At 48.1% G+C, this 17,107-nt stretch overlaps 1 protein-coding gene across 3 annotated transcripts in view; it reads left to right on the forward strand.

Moving 5' to 3' along the window:
- B3GNT2 (UDP-GlcNAc:betaGal beta-1,3-N-acetylglucosaminyltransferase 2) overlaps positions 1-17,107 on the forward strand; it is a 76,957-nt gene that overhangs the window by 34,202 nt on the left and 25,648 nt on the right. The window contains exons 2-3 of one of the 3 annotated variants that reach the window (XM_012477267.3): positions 3,908-3,992; positions 7,310-7,399. The gene's annotated coding sequence lies outside the window, so the exon portion shown is untranslated. Of the gene's footprint in view, positions 1-3,907; positions 3,993-7,309; positions 7,400-12,126; positions 12,359-17,107 lie in introns of those variants that run through there. The other 2 variants (XM_064364165.1, XM_021672875.2) reach the window with 2 other exon arrangements.

Consider the following 17,107-nt stretch of genomic DNA (forward strand, 5'->3'; position numbering starts at 1 on the left):
AAAACTGCAATGGGAACCAATACACCTCCACTGAAACAGCTAAAATTTAAAAAAAACCTGATGATGTCAAGTTTGGGTGAGGTCTTGGAGCAGCTGGAATCTTCACACTGATGGAAGTGTAAACTGGCACAACATTGTTGGAAACCTGTTTGCCTGGAATTACTAAACATATGCATCCCTTGTAACCCAGCAGTTCAATGCCTGGATACATACCCGATAGTAATGGGTGCTTCTGTCCACCAAAAGACATGGCCTGGGTTCCCGATTTTGTTGCTTTTCCAACATACAGGTGGCTGGATGTGAAGGGGCTCCCTCACATCCTCATCAGCCCCTCACTATGCCCAGAAGTGGCAGCATGTGCTGCTTCCCTGCCAAGATGAGCCCTTCATCTTGGTCACCAGTCCAGATGGAACTCAGTATTCTGTCCTGCACACTGACCTCATTGGGATTAACTTCATCCATCAGATTCTAATGCAAGCCCACAATCCTTATCCAGGAGTTAGAATTTTCCAGATTTTAGAGAAGTAATGGCGCATTAGATATACCATAGTCTATCTAACACCCCCATGTTTCACTGCAGATATATGAATGTATCTGGAGCAGCTCCGTGATCAAACACATCAACATATTTGTAGTAAAACATGGGATAAGTAGAAACTATGCCCTCTCATAAGTTCCAGTCAGATTTTGCTGCCGTGTTAGTTTTCATGCCACCTTCTGAAAAAACTCTTTCATTTTCCAGACCTTTATGGACTTCAGAATTGCAGAGAAGATTGTGGGCCTGTGTGAGGAGGGCTGGCCTTTGTCAGGGCAGAGAGGGAAAAAAGAAAACAAAACTGTTTATTTCCATTTCTCCAAAACAATCAACACCCCTGGCCTTCTATCTACATAACCAAAGGACCCTCCAGTGGTTTTTTTTCCCAAGGGGAGTCAGTGTATCTACTGCTAGAGTGAGAAGTGACAAGAAATTTGTAAATAGTTTTTCTTGTTAAAAAAGAAAGAAAAATTCTAACAGATCTGGCTCCACACTACAGTAGGTGCAGTTCACAGTATAAGATTCAAGTTCCTTGCTCTTATTCACTTAGCTGAAATGCTTGAGGTTTCTTTACAACATATTCCTTGTGCTTCCTTAATGGACACACAAACACCCATGTGTATGGCTTTAATTTTGAGGTATTTAACTAGATATATAACAATGCACAAAGTAATTTCCCCAGCTTCTTTCCATGACAACTATTTACATACGCTAGCATAACACTTCCTATGAGTTGACCCTACAGCCAGAGTAGGAATACAGCCAGGGAGTTTTCAAAAAATGGCGGGGTGGGGTGGGGGAGGCAGGGCAGTGTGGAGAGGCTGGATAAAATGATATTTCAGTATTTGTAGTGAGACAGGAAAAAATTTACGCCAAAGAGCTCTATTCCCTCCCCCTCTTTTCGTTTTGTAGTCTTTGTTCAAAGCTCAGTTTTGGATTAGACCCTAGTTGACCATGTCCGCTTAAGTCCTAGATAAAGACTTATTTATTTGACCTGCATATCCATAGTTGCTGGAACTGCTCATTTTAATTTTCCTATTGTGTACACTGTGTTGGGAAGCTTGGCAGGAAGCACGCCATGGAAACATGGAACCGAACAGTTGAATGTGTGTGATTTGGGAAGTTTAGCAGATGCCAGGGCTTAGCAGGCTCCCAGCTTGTTCAAGACTAATCCTGTGGATTTTCATTCCCGTAGGCATCATGCCCCTTAAGTCTGAGGACTGGGTCCCGCCCAGACTCAGTCCACACAGCCATCTCCTAGCTGTCCTACTCCTAGTGACCAAGGCAGTGCTGTGCTGACTCTTAGAGGCTCTCCTTTCCCTCTCCCCAAGGAAGTAGAGGGTTCCAGAAATGACCCTGGTCAGCCGGGCCTGGTGGCTCACGCCTGTAATCCCAGCACTTTGGGAGGCCGAGGCAGGTGGATCATGAGGTCAAGAGATTGAGACCATCCTGGCCAACAAGGTGAAATCTCGTCTCTACTAAAATACAAAAATTAGTTGGGTGTGATGGTGCGCTCCTGTAGTCACAGCTACTTCGGAGGCTGAGGCAGGAGAATTGCTTGAACCCGGGAGAGGGAGGTTGCAGTGAGCCAGTATCGTGTCACTGCACTCCAGCCTGGCAACAGAGCGAGGCTCTGTCAAAAAAAAAAAAAAAAAAAAAAAAAAAAGACATGGCCCTGGTGAAGACTGCCATGTTTTCTCTGGACATGAATGTGGACTCCAGGTTGGATTCTGGGAGACCTGAGGGACTGCCCATGCAAATTCATCTTCCTTATAGTGGATGACATGTTGTGTCACCCAGATCCCCCCTTCACGACTCAAGCACTCATGCCCCCCATCTTCTGGGAGTGCTGACGCAGCAACAGCCCTCTGAGTTCCTCCCTGACACTTGTCCTCTGCTGGAGAGAGAGCAACCTTGCCTAAGATGAAGCTCACATCGACCATGGGCAGCCCACATCTAATGACTGGCAGACGCAGGAGTAAAAAGGCCTTGTCCTTTCACCCCAATTTGGAATAACTCTGAGCCATCCCAGCACCAGAGCTCCATGAAAGATCAGCTGAGACCTTTACCATGATTGCACTGCAGTTCAACTTCTTTGCCCATTCCTGCTCACCTCACTTCCACTCAGGCGTTGATGATGTACCCTTCAATAAACTTCCTGCTTGCCAACCTCAGTGTCCGAGGTTGGAAACCTTACCTACAACAACCCCTTTATCCGGAGGGTAGAGCCTTGACTTCGTCTGGGGCATCACGCCTGCTTCATGTGATTCACGCTGTCTTCCCGCTCCACCCCAACCAGCCAACCTTTGAAAACTCAAAAGTGGTCTAAACGATTCAGGATGGTGCTATACACTCTTGCCAGTGATTGGCTTAGGAAGGGTCATGTGACTGTGTTCTAGCCAATGAGACGAGAAGGGAACTTGGGTAGAGAACTGTAGGAAAGGTTTTCTGGGTCTTAACAAGAGGCAAGGGAAGAAAGAGTCCCTCTCTGTCGGATGTTGGCTCTGACTGAGATGCCTGAAATAGCTGTAGAAAGCAATAGATGTGAGAAGAAGATGGAGCCAAGAGAACAGCAGAGAAGTCAGACTGAAGCAGAGCCACAACGTGCTGGGCTGGAGCCTACTCTGCGTGTGATTTTTTTTTTGTCATGTGTGATACATCCCCTTTGACAGCACAGAAGGGATTTGTCACACAAGTACTTAATGATGAAGTTGCATCAAATTTGCAATTTTTGTTCCAGATCCAACTGCCCATTTCATTTTCCCACCTTTTTGGGGCCTCTGTGTTTTGAAATGCGTAGTTGTCAGGATTCTTTCTTCTTGGAAGCTTTCTGGTGACCCAAACTCATTTTTTTCCTGATTTTTGATGATCGTTAACATGTCTGATTGATTAACTTAACTGCTTCCTTTTTCGATGGCCTTATGGGTGCGAAGTTTTTAGGGCCAATGTTATGCAATGTGCATGTAGTGCTGGGGGTGAAGGGCTGCTGACTCCGAAAAACCCTTTCCTGGGATGACCTTAGATGAGAAAAGAAGGAAATGGTGATGAAAAGCTTTCAAAATGTAGAGGAACAGGGCTTGAACCTAAATGGTTAGCACAGACTAGGATATTCTTAGAAAATGCCTCCTGCCTCTCTGTACTTGATTTTGAAATGTCAGTTCATAACTGCTGTAGAGTTTGGCACTGGGAAAATTGCCTAACACAGCAGTGGGCTTGATGGGTGGGGAAGCCCTTTCTTTTTCCCACTTGCCATACTCCCCTCTGCCTAAAGACTGCTGCTTCCTTTTTTTTTTTTAAGTGGATGTACAATTTACAAACAATAAAATGCCCATTTCAAGCAGTTAACTAATTAAACATAATTTTTTTTTCCAGAAAAGAAAAGCACAAATCTGAAGTTTACAGTCTAAAGAGTGGTGACAATGGTATGCTGCCATGTAACCAACATTCCGGTGAAGAGGTAGAATCTTTCTCTTTTCCCAGAAAATTCCCTCATGCCTTTTTTCCAGTTAATTCTCTCTTTTATCCCAGAGGCAACTAGAGTTCTGATTTCTGCCACCATAGATAAGTTCTTGCCTGTTCTTGAACTTCACATGTACTTGCATATGACTTCTTTCACTCAGCATAATGTTGGAAGATTCATCTGTACTGTCGCATGGATCCTGCTTCCCTTTTCAGACTATTTATGGAATCTGTTGCTTTCTGATTTCCCTGACTGCCGACTGTCGTGTTTGAGGAGGAGGCCCTGCCCTTCCTGGCAATGGTTCTGCTGTGAGATGAATTTGCCAAGTGACTTTCATAAGTCACTGGATCCTAAAGATCAAGCAGGTGCCTCCTTCCAGGGACAGCCAATTGATTTTTCCATTCTACATGATTCTATTGATGATGATGGCGTCAGAACCCTTTCGAATGAGAACAGAATGGCACTCCCTCCAGTGGAAGGCCCAGGACAAATGTTGAGAATGCCAAGTATTCTATGCCAAGATACCACTCTTACTTTATGGTGGGGACTTGGTTCCATGGCCAAGACCGAGGAGGGAAACAAACATTTATTAAGCCCAAATGCAGGCACTTAGTCATAAATGACCTCATTTCCCCTTCCCGAGAACTCTTCAGATGTTACTATCTTCATGAGGACCACACTTAGCTTCTTCCCAAGGTGGGATTTGAACCTGGAATTGGAGATTTCTATACCATGATTTTTCACTAGCAGCAGCCAAGACCTAGGCCACCGTATCCACCTGAGTTGGTGCATGCCTATCTCCAAGTGGTGGCTAAACCTCACAAGTATGTCCACAACTGGATTGCCACAAAGCTAGATAAGACTTGGAGCCAGTTACACTTCCTTTCTTCCTTTCTCAGTAAGAGCCAACTAGAGTTGGCAGATTGGTCTTCATTTTCTAAAAATATTCTCTTTCTCCTTAGCCAGGCAGCTTCGACCTTTGGTAAAGGTCAACAGATCTTTGTTACGCCCCCTGGAAATCATTGTTTTGTAACAGTTATGTTTACAACTGAGATGGTTTCTAAACCCTGGGAAGCATAACAAAAAGGCATTACGTCCTCTAATAGGCTTATGTCCTGATAATCATATTAATGGCACTGTCTCATGCTTGATGCTGCAATTATGGGCCTCTCCTCCTGCATATAAGTTTTCATTTTGATGATAATTAAGACCATGATTTTGCATTTCTCCTTAATGAGAATTCCATTCCCAAAACAATATGATGACCCTAATAGAGAAGAGACAGCTGTTCATGCCCCTCCAAATTGCTAACCATAGGTACCACCACAATGTCATATACACACTGGACTTTACTAACCTGGGAATTTTAAGTTATTCCAGCATCAGGACTTTGTGGGATATGGAGCAAGCCCCCTGGGAATCAGGACGTTTGTTTCTATATCTGCATCTGATAACGAAGCTTTATGTTTTTCTACTGTTACAAAGTCCAAAGTCACAGTAACCTTGGGAGCAAAGGGTCTGCTTTAAGAGCCAGGTGATTTTTAACCTGTGATTTAATTGTCCAATGTTCAAGATATTATCTCTGGTATTAGGTATTTGGCTTCCAGAAAGCTACTTTGGGGGCCTCATTTGCCAGTTCCAAGGGATTGAACTAGAATTCTAAGAATTCCAGTGCCAAGCTTCCACACTTTCCGTCAGTAATTAATATTTTAGCCATTGACAGAGGTGGTTGTTGTTTTCATAATCCCACTTGGGACTGATTAACAGACTAGGAGAACACTGCCATCCTTCTGTAACAACCTAAGTTGGAGGATATACAAAATTTGGGGATTTCTGCTACTGATGCTATCTGTGTGTGCCTGGCTCTTAGACAGGCTGGGACCTTTTCTAGGTCTGTGCTGAAAGGAGGAAGGAGGTACAAGGCTGAGGCACCCATCTGGCCATGGGGCTTGCCACTGAGGAAGGAGCCTTTCATTCTGAACCATGTCCAAAGGGCTGCAGGAGTTGGTTCCAACAGAACCAAGAAGGTGGAAGTCAGCTCTGGGCTTACAGATGTTTGAGCTCTAGGGTGGGAGTTCCATGGGGTACATACCTGAACCGCAGGTTGTTGGGTGCTCCTGGCTAGTGAAGCAGAGACAGTAAAGAACAAAGGAGGTGAGTATGGCCTAGGGCTGTGGCTCTGTGGGCCTGCAGGTGTCCTAGGCTGGCCAGGTGCAGTGAGGCAAACTGCAGACCTGGAAGGCTGAGGCGGGCTTCCAGGTCTGATTGCTCAAAAGCTTGCAGTCTGGCTGGGCAAAAATACCAGGTAGATGCTGGCACCAAAGGGGGCACAGGAAACTTGATGAAGATCAGCCTATTTCCTCACCAGAAAAATGGGTGACGAGGTTGGGTGTGGTGGCTCACGTCTATAATCCCAGCATTTTGGGAGGCCAAGGCAGGCAGATCACCTGAGATCAGGAGTTCAAGACCAGCCTGGCTGTCATGGTGAAACCCTGTCTCTACTAAAAATACAAAAATTAGCCGGGCGTGGTGGTGCATGCTTGCAATTCCAGCTACTTGGGAGGCTGAGGTGGGAGGATCACTTGAATTTAGGAGGCAGAGGTTGCAGTGAGTTGAGATTATACCACTGCATTCCAGCCTTGGAGACAGAGTCTCGCTCTGTCTCAAAAAAAAAAAAAAAAAAGAAAAGAAAAAGAAAAACGGGTGACATGGAAAAGCCAAACACGAGAGGCCCAGGGCCAAGCACACAGGATTCATTGTGTAGTCCAGGCTGCCTGTCCACCTGGGCAGAGCACATGAGTGTAACTGAGAGGGAGCAGGGCTACAGGGGTGACGACACGTTGGGAAGCAGGAGTGCCAAGGGAGAAATTTATGACCTAGAAACTTTTTGTAGACCAATGTCAGACTGTCAGATCAACAGTCTTTGCAGCCACAAAGAAATGGGCATATTCACAAGTGTTCTCAGGATAAATGAGCAGTCTGGGTGCCTTCCATTCCACCTTTTCCTGGAAGCCTCCCAGACTTTCCCAACCCTGGCTCACCAGTCCCTTTTTTCCTTTTCTGAGCTCTTATTGTCTGCACCTTACAATTTAGCACTTAATCAGACACAGCTGTGAATTCCTCTGTAATTGTTTTGGGTGTGTTTGTCTGTCTGGGGCAAGATTACAACTTCCTCTGGGGCAGGGACTCACAGTCTTGTTGGGAGGGCTCCTGGGCGGGATGTGGGTGTATGTGGGGCCCTCAGAGAACTATCTCCCATTCTTACAGGGTCTTACAGTTTAGAAAGTGCTTGTACTTATCTCTATTCCTTACAGCAGCGCCAGGAGGTGGCCTATCGTACAGACAATGAATCTGAGACTGGAGGTCAACAACCTGTTTGAGAAGAGGGAAGATGGGCAGCAGAGGTAGGATAAGCCTGGGATTCCTTCACACAGGGCCCACAGGGGCTCATTTGGTGACAACAAAGCCCCCAGTGGAAAAGAGGGGGAGGGGAGAAGGACGCTTCCACATGCCCTTCCCTGATGGAAATCTTGGGAAGGAAAAGAAAGCAAGAGGCACGTGGTCCTGGTTTGTAGAGCTAGTGGGTCAGGCTTCATAAAGAGGCAACTGAGGCAAAACCAGGCCACAGAACTGAGGCCACTCATTTGTTTTTTGTTATTCCCTTACAGATCCTCTGTCATCCCACAGTGCTCTGCTTCTCCTGGCACCTGACCTACCCCTCTATTCACCTACCCCGCTCCAAATCCTTTCACATGCTCCTCTGGAACTGCAGACTTCAACAAGCAAACTCAATCGAAGTTCAGTTCATCCACTTGTGCATCTGTCTGTCCGTCCAGCCATCCTTCACCTTTGCTCAGAATGAATTTCCCATCTTCTTTGCTTTCCTTGAAGCACTGGGAGATGAGTCTGCTGACTGTGTCCCCCAGTCCCAGTCTTTGCAGCCACAAAGGAATAGGCATATTCTTAAATGCGCCCCTTGGGTTAAATGAGCAGTCTGGGTGCCTTCCACTCCACCTTCTCCAGGAAGCCTCCCAGACTTTCCCAACCCTGGCTAATTGTTCCTCTACCTGATCACTTCTCCTCCACCTCCTGCAAATGCTCTTGTTCCTTTGGGGAGCCTGCTGTCCAGACATACTGCCTCTCTCCTGCCTGAAGTTTTTTATCTTCTCCTCTCCTGCTCACTCGCTCTTCCTCACTCTCTTCAAACGTTAGCTCCTGGCTCCATGGCCTTCATCCCATAACCACCATTCCTGCTCACATCCTGTATGGCTTTCCTGTTCACACAGATGACCAGTGCCCTGACTCTTAATCTCTTGACCTCATATTCTCCAACGACTTTCTCCTCATGCCTCCCCCATCAGGTCCTGGCTTTGTCACGGCCCTAAACTTTTCCACCTCCTGAACCCCTTACTTCAGATCCAGTCTCTGACCCAACTTCCTCTCCTTCTGGTGTGACAGAGAGTCTTGGCCCCTTGACTTTTCCAGTCCTTTGGCTCCTGTCCTTCCTCTCTGGTCATTCACTGTGCCGCCTCACCATTGCTAAGGCTCTCAATTCCTTTGCTCCTCTGCCCTGGTAATTTCCTCATTTGAGCTGGCACCAAAGTGGGCAGCTGAGCTGTAGGAAGAAACCACACAGGAGGACCAAAGGGCACCTTTAAAGTCCACAGGCACCAACCCCAGGTGGACGGCCATGCTGCCTTGCTATCTGGCTGTTTCTCCGGTCATCACAACCCTCCCAAACTTCTGCAATGACTGTGTCAAACCTTCTCCACTCTCTTCAAATCTGTCATCTTTCCTTGCCCTATCCCTAGCCTCCTTTATGTCACAGAGTTAAGAGGAAGTCATCAGGTGGAAAGATTCAACTACCTCTGTGAAAGCAGCCTGGCTCAGTCCTCCTCCAGCCTCCTCCCTCCTGTTATAACAGGGAAGCTGGCCCCTGCCTGAGGTCAGGCTTTCCGCCTATATTCTGGTTCCATCCTTTTCATGGATACAGGAGGCTTTGTGTTCCACTGTCCTTTCCCTACTGTACCCTTCATCTTCCTCTTCTCTGTGGGATCCTCCTCATTTGCATTTACATATACTCAAGTAATTTCATCCTAAAAATAATTAAAATATAGAAACCAAAATAAACCCACTGCTGACATAACATTCCCCTCCAGCTATTTTTCTTTCCAACTTTTCACAGTCAAACCTTGCAAGAATTGTCTGTACCTTGTGCCTTTCATTTCTCACCTCTTGCTCACGCCTCCATCTACTCCAATCTATTTCCCAATCCCTTCACTCCACAAGCCACTGCTCTGTAAAAGTGCCAGTGACATCAAGGTCACTAACTCCAGTGGATGTTATTCAATTTTCACTTCACTTGGGTCACTTAGCCATTTTTTAAAAAAGAGATGGGGGTCTCGCTATGTGGCCCAGGCTGGCCTCAAACTGGGCTCAAGCAATCCTCCCACCTCAGTCTCCTGAGTATCTGAGGCTACAAGTGTGTGTTTGCCATGTTCACCACTCCAGCACCTAGTCCTGTGCTGCACCTAGAGGATGGCCAACACATTTTTGTTGAATAAGTGAAAAACACATCTCTGCCTACTGATGATGGACCTGGGTCGCAACCTAACGGTAGGGACTATAACCAAGTGATGTGGAATCTAGCATTGAGTTACTCCCCTAAAGACACAGTGTAACTATTGCAGATACACTCCCAACTGCTTTAAAGGCACCATGGAGATTTATCTATTTATTTATTTATTTATTGAGACAGTCTTGTTCTGTTGCTGAGGCTGGAGTGCAGTGGCAGGATCTCGGTTCACTGCAACCTCCACCTCCCGGGTTCAAGCAATTCTCCTGCCTCAGCTTCCCAAGTAACTGAGATTATAGGTGCCTGCCACCATGCTCAGCTAATTTTTTTGTATTTTTCATCGAGACAGGGTTTTACCAGGGTGGCCAAGCTGGTCTCGAACTCCTGACCTCAAGTGATCCGCCTGCCTTGGCCTCCCAAAGTGTTAGGATTACAGACATGAGCCACTGTGGCCAGAGAATGCCCTTTTAAAAATTTTTAAATTTCATGGCCTTGGCAGCCTTTGGCAGCTGCAAGCAAGCTTAATTTCCTAGTTGGTTGCCAGATGCCATTGTAGCAGTTCCTTTACTAAAAACTCCTTGGCTGGCAGTCCCTGCAAGCATGTCTGTGGCTACAGGGAGTACATTTAAAGGGAAGACACACATGCATAGAAACAATATACCAACCTGATGGTGCAGAAAATCTTCCTTAGATGTCAGCTTTGTCTCATGACTGCATGTAAATATCAGACAGCAGCCTAGAGATATCTTTATTTAAACCAAGGAACATGTACTCAAGATTATTCTGATACATAATGAAAAGACATAGGCTTCCTTTATCTATTAATTTAAACTTCCTAAAGAGTTCTTAAAGAATCTCTAGCTTGTTTCTTTAAATGTGTTTTATTAGCATTCTAAATTATGAAAGTAAATATAACAGGAAAAATACAAAACCCAGTCAATGCAGTAATAACTCCCTTGTTTCCCCTACCCGCGTAACCGTGGTTAACAGTCGGTGTGCACCCTTACAGATATTTTTTTCCATGAATATGTAAACATTCGACTTGTTTCTTGGACTTTACATCGCAGTCAAAGGAGAATCATGTGAACGGCATAAAAGCAAGACGGTCTGACGACTGCAAACCCTAACATTTCCAGATCTACTGACTCAGAATTCCTGTTTCTAGAGGACCGTACCCACGTGGCTCTGCATCAGCAGCAACTTGGTCTTTATTCCTTTGCCGAGTTTGGTTAAGAGTAAGGGCTGATCGTTGAGTGGGCTCAGTTCGCAGGTGCCTGAAATTCTTACTTAACAATGTTCCCTTCCGGCTAATTCCGCCTTCCAGAGCCTTAGGAAGAAATGCTAACAGTTGAGGGTGAAGCGTCCTTAATTACTCAGTCCAATTATCTAGGTGGGCCCAGGTTCGATTTCGAAACAGAGATAAGGACCTGGGGGCGGGGGCGCTTCCAGGTGCGCCCCTGGCGAGGATTGCCTCCCCGCGGAGCGCACGCGAGCCTTGCTGGCTGACCTGGGCCTTTCAAAACCAGGTAACTCCTCCATCCCGTTGCGCCAGGCTTACCTGGGGGCCTCAGAACTGTGTCTGCTGCGTCTCGGAGTCACTTTGGAATGCAGTGCTCTGGGGAGCCCGCAGGAGCCTGGGGCTAGGAGGGCGCATCAGTGGTCCCGGGGGCCCCTGCTGGTAGGTGTGGTTGGCGCCAAGGCCGCCTCTGGCTAGCGGAGCCCAGCGTCGTCCGAAGGGGGAGCCCAGCATCGTCCGAAGGGGGAGGCGGAATCCCGCCCTTTAGACCTCGCCTGGGTATCCGCCCTGCCCCTTGGGGCCGAGCACCCCAGCATCTTGCATTTCCGGCTTCCTGAGACGGGCGTGGGACCTCGAGGAAACCCCTCTGTATGACCCCGCGAGAACTAAGGACCTACCTACCCCTCATGTCCTGGACCGCTTCATAAGCCAGAGGATACAGTGGCAGTACCAAGCAAGGCACCACCCTGGTCGTGAGCTCCTAAGAGGTGGAGCAAAGGTCAGGCCCCACAGTGGCCCTGGCTTCCCTCTCCCGCCTCCGGCTGGGCCGTTCCTCCCCCGCCCCAGCACTGGAGGGGGCGGCCGGGGTCCGTCTAGTTACAGTCACAAACTGGCTAGAAAAGGCCACTGGAGTCTCGCCAGGCGATGCGCTAAGTCGCCTAGCCTCAGACGGACCGCAAGAGGGGCCACCCGCAGCTGGAGGGGCGGTAGCTGGAGTTGAGTTTCATTCGTGTTTCGGAGTTTGGAGATGCTGGGCTTTTCCGGGGGCGGGGTCCTCTTCCTAGAAGCTTCCTTTCCCCAGCTTAACCCTCGGCTTTGCAGGCGGGTGCGTGGGGGTCGGAGGGTCCCAGGAAGCCGCGGGGAGCGCGGGCCCGGGCGGGTCCCAGTGCCCGCGGTGGAGAGCGGGGCCGTACCAAAACTTGGGGCGCGGGGCGGGGCCGTCTGGCGGTGACGCGAGGGGCGGGGCCGGGCCCCATTGGCGGGCGGGAAAGGGCGGGGCGGGGCCGGGCGCCCGAGGCGGCTGCTGCGCCTGGAACCGGAGCCGGGAGTGAGGCGCAGCGGCAGCGGCAGCGGCGGCAACAAGTGCCGGAGGCCAGCAGAGCCGAGCCGGAGCTGTCCTCACCGCCGGGCCGCCCGTCGCGGGCGCTGCGCATGGAGCGTGAGCTGCGGCGGTCGCCGGGCTGAGCCGCGGGGAGCGGCCGGGACGTGGATGCGGCCGCGATCTCCCGCCCCTGCCCCCGCCCCGCCGAGCTGGAGCTGCTCCCGGACAAGGTAGGGCCCGGGGCGGCGAGTACCCCCGCCTCCTCCCTCCCCGCTGCCATCTCCTCCCCGGCCCATCTGCCGCTCCCCTCCCGCCTCCTTACTCCCGGCCCCACCCTCCCGACCCCCTGCTCCCCCCGCCTAGTTCCTCGCCGGTTCCGGCCTCGTACCCGCGCCCGGGTGGAGGAAGCTGTCCCTAGGTGGTTCCTGCCGCATTTAAGCCTCCTCTACCTTCCCGCCGTCCCGGCCACCCTCCCTACCCCAGAGGGAGAGGAGAAGGACACCGCCCGCCGCGGGGCTTTGGAGCCTTGCGCCCCATTCCGTGCCCACCCCGCCCTGGGGCCCGGGGACCTTTCCCCTCCCCGCTGCACCCCAACTTCCGGGGGATCCGGCGCCGGGGTGATGCGGGCTTTGGGAAGGGGCATCTGGGACCGGGCCTCTTCATCCAGGGCCCACGGGCATTTCGGGGAGGGGGGCGCGTGTGATTCCTCGCCCGCACCCCCGCACCCCACCCTCGCACTGCGCCGGCCTCCCGTACCGCATGGGGAGATCAGGTGTTTTGTGAGCCAGGGAGCCGCGGGCAGCCGCTCCCCGCCCCCAACCTCTACCACTTCTGTCTCCGTCTCCCCTAAAACTGGTTTCTGCCAAACTTAGGGAGAACCTTTCGCTTTGACCTTTAAAAAAATATTCCACGCCGCCTGCGTTGAATGATTAACCAGGCTGCTAGCCCGATTCGTGGGGGTGGGGCGGGGCGGGGTGGGGTGGGTGCTGCCAGGCCAGGGAGCGCCTGAAGCCGGACTCTGCCAAACACCTCGTGGGAAGATGGGCGTGGGGGCTCTGCCGGGGCTGCGGGCGCTGGGCTGGCGGTTGCCCCAGCGCGGCAGGCGGACCCTTCTGGAGGCAATAAACCAAGGTACCTGGTTAATTTCCAGGCCACGGTATTTGACACTCGGGGCTGTGGAGCCGTAGAACTCCCTGTCCCCCCATCAAGTGGAGGAGTAGTCGGGAGACTCCCCACAAGTGTCACGTCGGAGCTCATCTCTAAAAATACGTACATTTATAACCTGGGTTGGTGAGGAGGCGCTCTACTGCCCAAAACGTAGGGGTGGTTGGTTTGTTGAGTGGGCTCTGCTCACAGGTGCCTGAGCTCTATCCCCCGTGGCCGCCTCAGAATGAGGCCGCCCACCCTAACTTCTCAGAATGATTGTTTAGAACAATTAAACCATATTCTTTTGCCCTTCCCTTGTTGGAGCCCTACAGTAACATCTAGTTGCGAAGCCACTTGGTGAATATACAGTTATACTTGTTAAAATAAATTTCTCCAGTGTAGTTATTTGTGCCTCTGGAGGTGATGGGATGGTAAACGAGGTGGCCGACAGGGCTCGGACTGGGAGTGGGAAGGCGGGGACCCAGGCTGAGCCAGTCCCGGGGCTCCGTGCCGGCTCCTGGTCGCGCCCAGGCGGACCTGACAGCTGACCCGGAGGGAGGACCGGCAGGGCAGGGCAGGGAGGTCACTTCCCACGTCCTAGCTCCTGCTCCTGGTTCTTTTGAGTAGAGAGAGGGTTGTTAAGCCTGGAGGAATTGGGGAGAGTTTTGCTCAGAGCCCATTCGCTCTTAAATCAGATGAGATTTTAAGAACAGAGAGATGCAGGAACCCTGTAGGACTGTACTTGAGTAATTTGAGTAATCCTTTCCCACCCTGCCCAGCGTTTACAAATGTGTTTATCATTAGATCTGTTTGAAACTACTTTTTTAGTTTGGAATATTGCTTTTTCTCCCTACAGCAAGGACTCACTGTTCTTCATTTAGTTTTTGTGCAGATGGCATTTCTATGATGAAGGCCTAATTCTGTGTGAAACTCACCATTTTTCACTCATAACATTCATTAGACTTGGTTCTGCCACATTTAGTTTAGTGATCGTGGGCAAGTTATTTCTCATATGAGCCTCATTTTACATATCTGGTTTTGGGATGGTAGTGTCTGCTCTACAAGATTATTTCTGAGGGCAAATAGGATGTTCATCAAACTCCTAGCATTGCACGAGGAGAGTTAAGAAGTGCTAAATAAGTGGTGGTCATTGCTGTAATCAATATAGAAGTTCCTCCTGGCATTGACTTCCCGTTACCAAAAACAGTAACCCTGTGGGAACCGTTTAGATTTGCCTGTCTGAGACAGAAATCGGCCACATTTGGTTGATGCACATAGAAGGTTCTTGAAATCTAAGGAATGAGGTAGTATTTTGAGGAAAATATACACGATCTGTTTGTTGTTCAAAAATTAAAAAATTTTTTTTCCTGGGCTTCTGATGAAGGGCTGACTATATGAAGGGTTTGTAGTTTTGAAGATTTTCTTGTTTTAAAGAAAAGTCATGTTTTAGGTTTCTGAGATACTAAAGTTATGCTAAAAATGGAAAGTGCAACTGATAATTCATAGTTGATTTTCACTATACTGTTCAAGTGTGTGCTTTTTTCTTTTAAAAGAAGTTGTATTAGGAAATGAATGAGGATCCCCCAAAATGATCATTTTACTTTGCATGAGGCATCTTTGGTATAAAGCTAAGATATTCTGGAGAGAAATACGTGGGGCTTTTTCTGCTGATGCAGGCATAAAAGAAAAGGTGAATCCTCTGTTTCTCAAACTTTGAAACTTGGCTTTAAATGTTTTCTAGCAATGCTGGGGTGTCTTGAAAATCCTAATTTAGGGATGCTGATTCACAGCTATTAATGTTCTTGACATACTGGGTCAGTGCTTTTCATTCTTTCTAACTTGCTTATTGGATGCAGTATTTGACTCTATTTAGTTTTCTATAATTTTTGATGGTTTTATTGGAAAGTCTATTAGAGACTTTAAAAATTAATAATTGACTGTGGTGGCTTTTAGAAACATTGAGATCTTGAGATCTTACAACTAGGCTAATACTTGGTTATGTAATCTATTGCAGCATGCCCGATGGTGATACATACATTACCAATACTGAAAGATTTTCATAAAGGCCTTTTGGTCTTTTATGTAAATGCCCAGGGGAAACTAAAGTCATTTGATGGCTTGGTATTTTTGGTGTGTACAGAACGTTAAAACATGAATTAATCTAGACTCTGAAGTGGTAAATGTTTCCTGGCTGCATCCAGTAAAGAAAACAGCACAAGCACCCAAAAGGTGTGGACCCAGCTGTCTTTTTCTCTGCTCTCTAAGGTAGGATTGCTGTTCCTAAATACTTGCCAAATATGTCTGCAAATTGTAGAATGAATACACGCCACTCTCTGGAGAGGCAATTACTGTTTGAATAAGAGGTATATGTATGTGTGGGGTAAGGTTTTGGGAGAATTGATGTAATGATTTCATCATTACTCAACTGGTGAGGAGGCTTTGCCAGGCTGAACAAAGCTTCAGCATGGAGAACTTGTTACTTGATGGAGAATTTATTATTAGGGCTTATGTGGCACAATTACTTTGCTGCTGGAAAAGTTACTTATACTGAGTTTTTTTTTGTGTGTGTGTGTGTCTATGCCTTACTAAGAACACATACTTAGAACTACAGAAACATTAGGTCTTTTTTCTTTCTTTTTTTTTTTTTTGAAATGGAGTCTTACTCTGTTGCCCAGGCTAGAGTCTAGTAGCACAGTCTCAGCTCACTGCAACCTCTGCCTCCCGGGTTCAAGTGATTCTCCTGCCTCAGCCTCCTGAGTAGCTAGGACTACAGGCACACACCACCACGCACAGATAATTTTTTTTTTTTTTTTTTTTTTGTATTTTTAGTAGAGACAGGGTTTCACCATGTTGATCAGGCTGGTCTTCAACTCCTGGCCTCATGATCTGCCTGCTTCGGCCTCTCAAAATGTCCTCAGTTTTCTATTTGTTACAAATTTTAAGAGTTGAGATTTTGCCCTCTCTGTGTGTTGCCCTGTGAGTGTTAAGGACCTTTGCCCACCAGCTTTGTCTTCTTACCTTGTCTTAATTTTTGTAACAAAATTCAGATGTCTTTTGAGAGTTAGTCATAACATGTATCTTGTGTAATTTTAGCTTTAGGTATTTTCATATATAACCTTAAGAATATGTTACACATTATTTTCTGTGCAGCTATAAAGGTTTCTTTTTAGCAGGGTTAAATTTAAAAAGTTTCAGATGTGGCTGGTGGTGGGGAGGGAATTCCCAGTAGCCAGGAAATTGATACTTTCTACTTTTCATTCTGTGGCATTTTAAAACAGATGGTTCAGGTGTCTTCATTCTGATATGAGTAGGATGTATGTTACTTACCAGAATGTTTGGAAAAATTGATAATCCAAGGCAATTAATTCTAGCATGTGGCTAGGTTCTGTCCTAGTGGTTAAGAGCGTAAACTTGGGACTCCGTAAGATGAGGATTTTTTTTTTTTTTTTTGAGACGGAGTTTCGCTCTTGTTGCCCAGGCTGGAGTGCAATGGCGCGATCTCGGCTCACCGCAACCTCCGCCTCCTGGGTTCAGGCAATTCTCCTGCCTCAGCCTCCCGAGTAGCTGGGATTACAGGCACGCGCCACCATGCCCAGCTAATTTTTTGTATTTTTAGTAGAGATGGAGTTTCACCATGTTGACCAGGATGATCTCGATCTCTTGACCTCGTGATCCACCCGCTTCGGCCTCCCAAAGTGCTGGGATTATAGGCTTGGGCCACCGCGCCCGGCCACCAAGGATTTTTTTTTTTTTTAACTTCAGGTATAGCATGCAGTAAAATGTGTGAAGTGCTAATATTAAGCGTGAGCTCATGTATGTAAGCTCTCAGATGA

The sequence above is a fragment of the Aotus nancymaae genome, unplaced genomic scaffold (assembly GCF_030222135.1).
Source record: "Aotus nancymaae isolate 86718 unplaced genomic scaffold, 86718_ANA_hifiasm-v0.15.2.pri h1tg000057l, whole genome shotgun sequence".
Taxonomy (NCBI): domain Eukaryota; kingdom Metazoa; phylum Chordata; class Mammalia; order Primates; family Aotidae; genus Aotus; species Aotus nancymaae.